We start from the raw sequence: 7,662 nt of genomic DNA on the forward strand, positions 1-7,662 counted from the left end.
TAGCTCTTCACTCACCTCAGGCTCAAACAATCTGTTGTATGTGCTGCTGATTATCATGTGGGTTGGCACGCTGTTATGGTTGAGATATACAGTCAGGGACATGTTGCTGTTTGTTGTTGAGTTTTGAAGATGTTGACCAGTTGACCAGTTGACAAGCAGTAACAAGCATGCTGCAACACCATGGCTTTTTTAAATCAAACCCAGTACAGATTTGATTACTTGCAAGGATAGCCTTCAGAATCGGTAGCATACAAGGTTAGGGTCGACACTGGTACACTGATCTATTTAAGTCTGATCAGGGGCAGTTGGGTAGCCTAGTGGTTTAAGTTTTCACTTGTCACGCTGAAGACCCAGGTTCGATTTCCCACATGGGTACAATGGTTAATGCCCATTTTTGGTGTCTCTGGCTGTGATATTGCTGGAATATTGCTAAAAGCGGCATAAACTAAACTCACCCACTCACTAAAATCTGATCATAAGATATGTCCCTCTTTTCTTTTGAGGTGTATACACGCTTTCATACTTCTACATCTTGACAACACACAGCCTTATTGCAGTCACTTGGATCAGATCAAGGAAATGTAAATGTACAATTTGGGCTGTTCCCAAGTTCCAATTGCTCAAATAATCATGAAATGCAGGTGTTTGGAATTGTATTTGAGTTAACTTAGTACATTGATGCTTTTGTGTTAGTGTTGGACATTGCTGTTCTTCTGTGTAGTTGTTGGGCAGTGGGGTAGCCTGATGGTTAAATCGTCTGCTCGTCACGTTGTAGAGCCAGGTTTGATTCCTCACATGGGCACAATGTGTGAAGCCCATTTGTGATATTGCTGGAATATAGCTAAAAGCGGCGTAAAATCATACTCACTCAATCACTCACTGTGTTGTTGTTTCAATCACTCAGTTTGTTAGTTAAACAACATGAAGGATGATTTGACTGTGAGGGGGGAACAACCAATATCTTAGTGTTTGGTGACCAAGCAGCTTTAGGGGTTTGACTCGTAAAGGTGTGCATTGTGTTCCCACAGTGCCAGGTCCAATATTTTAATAAGTCAGGAAGATGTTGAAGGAAGATGCCAGTGTCTGAATGATCTGAAGTGTGAATATTAGACTTGTCGAGGGATGAAGATTAAGAACGTTAGTGATTTTCTCATTTGGAGTCTGGAAATGAAAATATGCCGGTTTTGGAAAACTAACCCCTAATTGTCTGTGTGTCTACGGTGAAGTGTGTAATTGCAGCAGTCTCTGTCAGGTCATCTTGTCCTGTAGGATTCATCGGTCAGCCTCCTGTTTGTTGTGCGTCATGATTGGCAGGAGGGTGTCTGCTCTCTTGTATATTGATGAGGCTCAGGAGATGACTTGTGTGAGAAGGTTACTGAAACCTTCCCTTGTTCCTGACCCAATTCATTAACACAACTTAGGCAGGCAGGCTTCTCCCATAATCTTCCAAACCCACCTTACCCCCTCTACATAACGCCCTCTCTACAGCTAACCCTTTGTCCATCAAACTCCCTCTCCATCAACCCACCCTCTCTCTACCTGATCCTTTGTCCCTCAAACTCCCTCTCCTTCTACCCACCTCTATCTACCTGATCCTTTGTCCATCAAACTCCCTCTCCTTCTACCCACCTCTCTCTACCTGATCCTTTGTCCATCAAACTCCCTCTCCTTCTACCCACCTCTATCTACCTGATCCTTTGTCTATCAAACTCCCTCTCCTTCTACCCACCTCTATCTACCTGATCCTTTGTCCATCAAACTCCCTCTTCTACCCACCTCTCTTCTACCTGATCCTTTGTCCATCAAACTCCCTCTCCTTCTACCCACCTCTTTGTCCATCAAACTCCCTCTCCTTCTACCCACCTCTCTCTACCTGATCCTTTGTCCATCAAACTCCCTCTCCTTCTACCCACCCTCTCTCTACCTGATCCTTTGTCCATCAAACTCCCTCTCCTTCTACCCACCTCTCTCTACCTGATCCTTTGTCCATCAAACTCCCTCTCCTTCTACCCACCTCTCTCTACCTGATCCTTTGTCAATCAAACCTTCATTCCATCTACCCCCACTCTCTCTCCACCTACCCTCTGTACCTCATCTCCATGTAACCCCTTGTCTATCAAACCCCTCTCTATCTTAAACACCCCCTCCTCCTGTCTACCTCCCTCGTCACTGCTCTACATCTCAATCTCAGTTAAAAGCCATCATTTGTAAATAGTGCTATAAGGCCAGACACATTAAGAAATGTTGTGTTTTGTTGTTAAAATGAGTAATCTGTGTGGAGATACACACCAGACCATGAAGATAGAGCCATGTTGTCCTTGAGCCTTGCTCAAGGTATCCGTTAGTGTACATTACTGATGATAAGAATGGACCTACCATCAAAACTGACCATCTCAAATTGTACCTGTTCAAGGTTAACACACAGTTGAGAAAAATCGTGAATTCAGCAGGTGTCTTGAAAACCTTTGCATTCAATACTTGGCAAGATCAGCCCTTGAATTTCACCATTTAGCCTTGAAAATAGAAACAATGGTCCTTGAATTGGGTAATAATATATAGATGTTAAGTTTTCTTCAACTTGGAACTATTGAATATATTTTTGGTGTATTTCCCACTTTTAGGCACTGATTCTGAACACTGCTTCTCATTTGTCCTGATGAGTTCAGTGTAAGTCATATACTGAGAGAAACAAATAAAGGAACACAGGAAAATTCAAGTGTTCCTTTAATATTTTCCAGTCCTCTTAACCAGCTTTGTATAGCGCTGTGGGAGGAAATCTGAGAATAAATAAAGGAACACTGCCACGAAGTGATGTTCCCTTATTTGTTTCCCTCAGTATATCATTATCAGTACTTTGGTTGTTCAAAAATGTATGAGTATAGTTGTTGCATTGTGGGAGTCCTTGAAAAATATTGCCTTGAAAAATCCTTGAATTATAACACTCTATCAACTCTGCTTGTCAACCTTTGTGATGTGATAACATGAAATCTCGTAGATATTTCAACCCATCTGAAAATGAATACTAGGTTTTCTGCCTTCTGAAATGCAGACTGTTATGCATCTTTAGGAATGACAGCATCATTTAACATTTTCTGCAGAGTGTTTCGCAGCGTCATGTGAAGATATCTTTTTGAAATGATTACTGGTTATAGCAAAGAAATCTTGAATTTGGAAATGATAATCTAAAAGCCTGAATAAACAGAAATGAACTTGATGAATTCATGATTTCGATAACTTCCATATATCAAAAACTGAAATGTAGTATTTATGTGATGTGAGGTAATTGTATTTGAAAACCGGAATTGCTGGATGATGGCCGGAGTTGACAGGAGAGAGCGTTGAGAACATAGGATGAGCTGATGCGATACAACCAAAACAAGACTTGATGAGATTTACTTGAGACCTTGACTAATGATCTGAAAAACTGCTTGTTCTGTGATACTGTGATGAACACTGGGCACTTGGTTCGCAAATACTCCTACACTTTCATGTGGAACTTCAGACTCTGTAGGTTTGCTGGACTCTGTAGGTACCAAGTCCAGTACATGCTCCTGTAGGCTACAGCTGCCATTGACTCAAGTTAATTCTTCTGTTAGCTACAGCTTCTTCTGACTCAAGTCAGTGCTTATTTGAGCTACAGCTTTAGAAGGCTACAGCTACTACAAACTTTAGTCAATGATTCTGTAAGCTACAGCTACCTCTTACTTGAGTCCATACTTATTTACGCTACAGCTGCCATTGGCTTGAGTCCATGCTTGTTAAGGCTACAGCTGCCATTGGCATGAGTCCGGGCTTATCAGTTCTACAGCTACTACCATCTTGAGTCCTTGGTTGTCAAGGCTACATCTACCACTAACTTTAGTCCTTGCTTGTTAAGGCTACAACTACTACTTACTTTAGTCCGTGCTTATTAACACTACAGCTACTACCAATGTTAGTCCGTGCTTATCTAGGCTACAGCTACTACTGATTTGAGTTCCACTTGAGACTGTTGAGTGACATGGTGCTTGTTCTGTACAGTGCTGTATTCATAGGTTTGCTCATTAGATTTGAAGCAGAGGCTTCACTGTTGTATGGCAACTTTGTATGACATTATTTATAGACAAGCCACTTGCTTCAGTGTTACAGATCCTCTGAGCACTCCATTGTATATTTGTCTCCAGGCTGTGTATTCTGCTTGTGTCATAATTTATTAAAAACCAACTTATTCGTGTAATAAGGTAGACATGAGACTAGTATTGCAAATTCTTGTGAAATGAAGACAGAAAGCAGACATGTATTATGCTACTATTCACATATACTTGGCATCAGCTTACCTTCAAAAAGCATGAGGTGTCGACAAACATTGTACATTTAGTGGTTGACAGTTGCATGTAATGTATCAGTCCGTGTTCTTTAACACATAAGACCTAATGTTTTGGGGTGTCTTTCTCTGCTATTCGTCATCAGTCATTATTTCCTTTCATTGATATGTTGATAGTTTCTGAAATTTATACCTTTCAGATATTCTGATCAATGTGGACTTAACATTTTTCATTCAGAAACCTTTTGCATTTATTTTGACCAGACCGTTAATCTCAATATAAGATTCTGTGTCGCAGTGAATTAACTGACAGTGTTGAATAAGCTGCTGTCTAAGAGCGATCAGGGTGATCGTACAACATTGTTACTATGGCAAAGAATTTTGGCAAAGTCATTGTCACTGATAACTCAAATATTGATTGTACAAAACTGAGCTTTGGCAGTTGAATTGTATGCAACACAGGGATTAAAGATGTCATCATTTCATGAATGACAAATTTCACTGTTTGGTTCGGTAGCATCTTGCCCATATCCTGAATTCTTGAATTCCACTGGTAAAACAATTTATGGAACAATATTTGTGACCTGTCTTGACACTAAGACCATCTTTCCAAAGTGGAAGAGAGCTGGTCTGTCTTTAAAAATATTTATTGTGTATTCTTGTGAGTTCTATGTTTCGTACACCCTGATGTGCACGGTCAGCTCCACTGCACCACTGATTACAGCTGATGTCATTATTATGCATGTTGTGTTAACTCCACGAAAATAACTTGTAAAAACAATATATTTTGGGATCTTTTCTTTTTTCTACCATATCTTTTATGATAGCTTGAAAGGCTAAAAACTTTTCACACCATTTTGGACATAATGCTCAATCGCACACCAATATTGGTTCCCAGATTGTAATACCCGGTCTTTTCATTACTTGCAACAACATTGACTGAAAAGACAAGAAGCTAGGTAGCAATTTATATCCTGTGTGGAGTTTCATCTGTACATATGTCCACATGTCTGCTCAACATACCTGTCCCGTATGTAGGTAAACCTGGATACCCATAATAAACATGTTTAGTTTGTTGATCCATACTTGTTGGTTGTTTTTGAGAAAGGCAAATGGTCTATTATTTAGTATGTCAAATACCAGTGAAGATCTGGGTTACAATTGGTCTTCAGTGACCCATGCTTGTCACAAGAGGCGACTAACGGGATTGGGTGGTCAGGTTCCCAATTGCATAGATCGATGCTCACGCTGCTGATCACTGGATTGTCTGATTCAGACTACATTATTTACAGACCGCCTCCATATAGCTGGAATATCGCTGAGTGTGGCGTTAAACAACACACCAACCAAATCACATTATCAAAACATTGTTTGTTGTTTAGCAGTGATGGATGTCTGTTCTTAGTATTTGTTTTCATTTGTTGTTTAACACCATGTTTAGCAGTATTCCAGCTGTATGATGGTGGCCTGTCAATAACTGATTCTTGGTCGGACAGTTATGTGATTGATATAGTGAGCAAATAGCCATGCTGTCTGTGTTCCTTGACACGCCATCAACCATGCACTGAACCTGACCACCTTACCATGTCGTCTTTGGGATGACATGCCATCAACCATGTCACTGTACCTGACCACCTTACCATGTTGTCTTTGGGATGACATGCCATCAACCATGTCACTGAACCAGATGACCTTACCATGTTGTCTTTGGGATGACATGCCATCAACCATGTCACTGAACCAGATGACCTTACCATGTCGTCTTTGGGCTGACATGTCATCAACCATGTCACTGAACCTGATGACCTTACCATGTTGTCTTTGGGATGACATGCCATCAACCATGTCACTGAACCTGACCACCTTACCATGTTGTCTTTGGGATGACATGCCATCAACCATGTCACTGTACCTGACCACACTGAACCTGATACCATGTTATCTTTGAACCTGACCACCTAACTTCGGATGGCTTGTGCTGCATCAATATGTCCACCCTGATCGTCTTTGGGATGACATGCCATCAACCATGTCACTGTACCTGACCACCTTACCATGTTGTCTTTGGGATGACATGCCATCAACCATGTCACTGACCAACCAGACATGCCATCAACCTTACCTGATGTTGTTCTTTGGGCTGACATGTCATCAACCATGTCACTGAACCAGATGACCTTGTCGTCTTTGGGCTGACATGTCATCAACCATGTCATTGGGCTGACATGTCATCGGATGACGTGCCATCAACCATGTCACTGAACCTGATGACCTTACCATGTCGTCTTTGGGATGACATGCCATGCCATCAACCTGATGTCACTGAACCTGACCACCTTACCATGTCGTCTTTGGGATGACCATGCACATCTTAACATCATGTCAACACTGACCTGACCCTGACCACCTTACCATGTCATCTTTGGGATGACATGCTGAACCTGACCACCTTCAATCTTTGGGATGACATGCCATCAACCATGTCACTGAACCTGACCACCTTACCATGTCATCTTTGGGATGACACGCCATCAACCATGTCACTGAACCTGACCACCTTACCATGTCATCTTTGGGATGACACGCCATCAACCATGTCACTGAACCTGACCACCTTACCATGTCATCTTTGGGATGACACGCCATCAACCATGTCACTGAACCTGACCACCTTACCATGTCATCTTTGGGATGACACGCCATCAACCATGTCACTGAACCTGACCACCTTACCATGTCATCTTTGGGATGACATGCCATCAACCATGTCACTGAACCTGACCACCTTACCATGTCATCTTTGGGATGACATGCCATCAACCATGTCACTGAACCTGACCACCTTACCATGTCATCTTTGGGATGACACGCCATCAACCATGTCACTGAACCTGACCACCTTACCATGTCATCCATGCCATCAACCATGTCACTGAACCTGACCACCTTACCATGTCATCTTTGGGATGACACGCCATCAACCATGTCACTGAACCTGACCACCTTACCATGTCATCTTTGGGATGACACGCCATCAACCATGTCACTGAACCTGACCACCTTACCATGTCGTCTTTGGGATGACACGCCATCAACCATGTCACTGAACCTGACCACCTTACCATGTCGTCTTTGGGATGACACGCCATCAACCATGTCACTGAACCTGACCACCTTACCATGTCGTCTTTGGGATGACACGCCATCAACCATGTCACGCCATCAACCATGTCACTGAACCTGACCACCTTACCATGTCATCTTTGGGATGACACGCCATCAACCATGTCACTGAACCTAACCACCTTACCATGTCGTCTTTGGGATGGACATTACAAGGGAAATCCTGACCACTTTTG

General features: G+C 42.2%; 1 long non-coding RNA gene across 3 annotated transcripts; it reads right to left on the bottom strand.

The window, feature by feature from the left end:
• Positions 1-1,204: 1,204 nt before the first annotated feature.
• On the bottom strand, positions 1,205-2,060 carry LOC124256574. 3 transcript variants are annotated; one of them, XR_006892998.1, is made up of 4 exons: positions 2,025-2,060; positions 1,864-1,974; positions 1,788-1,827; positions 1,205-1,739 (listed from the first exon to the last, which is right to left on the bottom strand). It is a non-coding gene; the product is annotated as an uncharacterized LOC124256574 (long non-coding RNA). The 3 variants fall into 3 exon arrangements; XR_006892997.1 differs by lacking the exon at positions 1,788-1,827 and having other exon boundaries at positions 1,874-1,974; XR_006892999.1 differs by lacking the exon at positions 1,788-1,827 and having other exon boundaries at positions 1,205-1,679.
• Positions 2,061-7,662: the final 5,602 nt, after the last annotated feature.

Source organism: Haliotis rubra, unplaced genomic scaffold (assembly GCF_003918875.1).
Source record: "Haliotis rubra isolate DU_JTF1 unplaced genomic scaffold, ASM391887v1 Scf63, whole genome shotgun sequence".
NCBI classification, from domain to species: Eukaryota; Metazoa; Mollusca; class Gastropoda; order Lepetellida; family Haliotidae; genus Haliotis; species Haliotis rubra.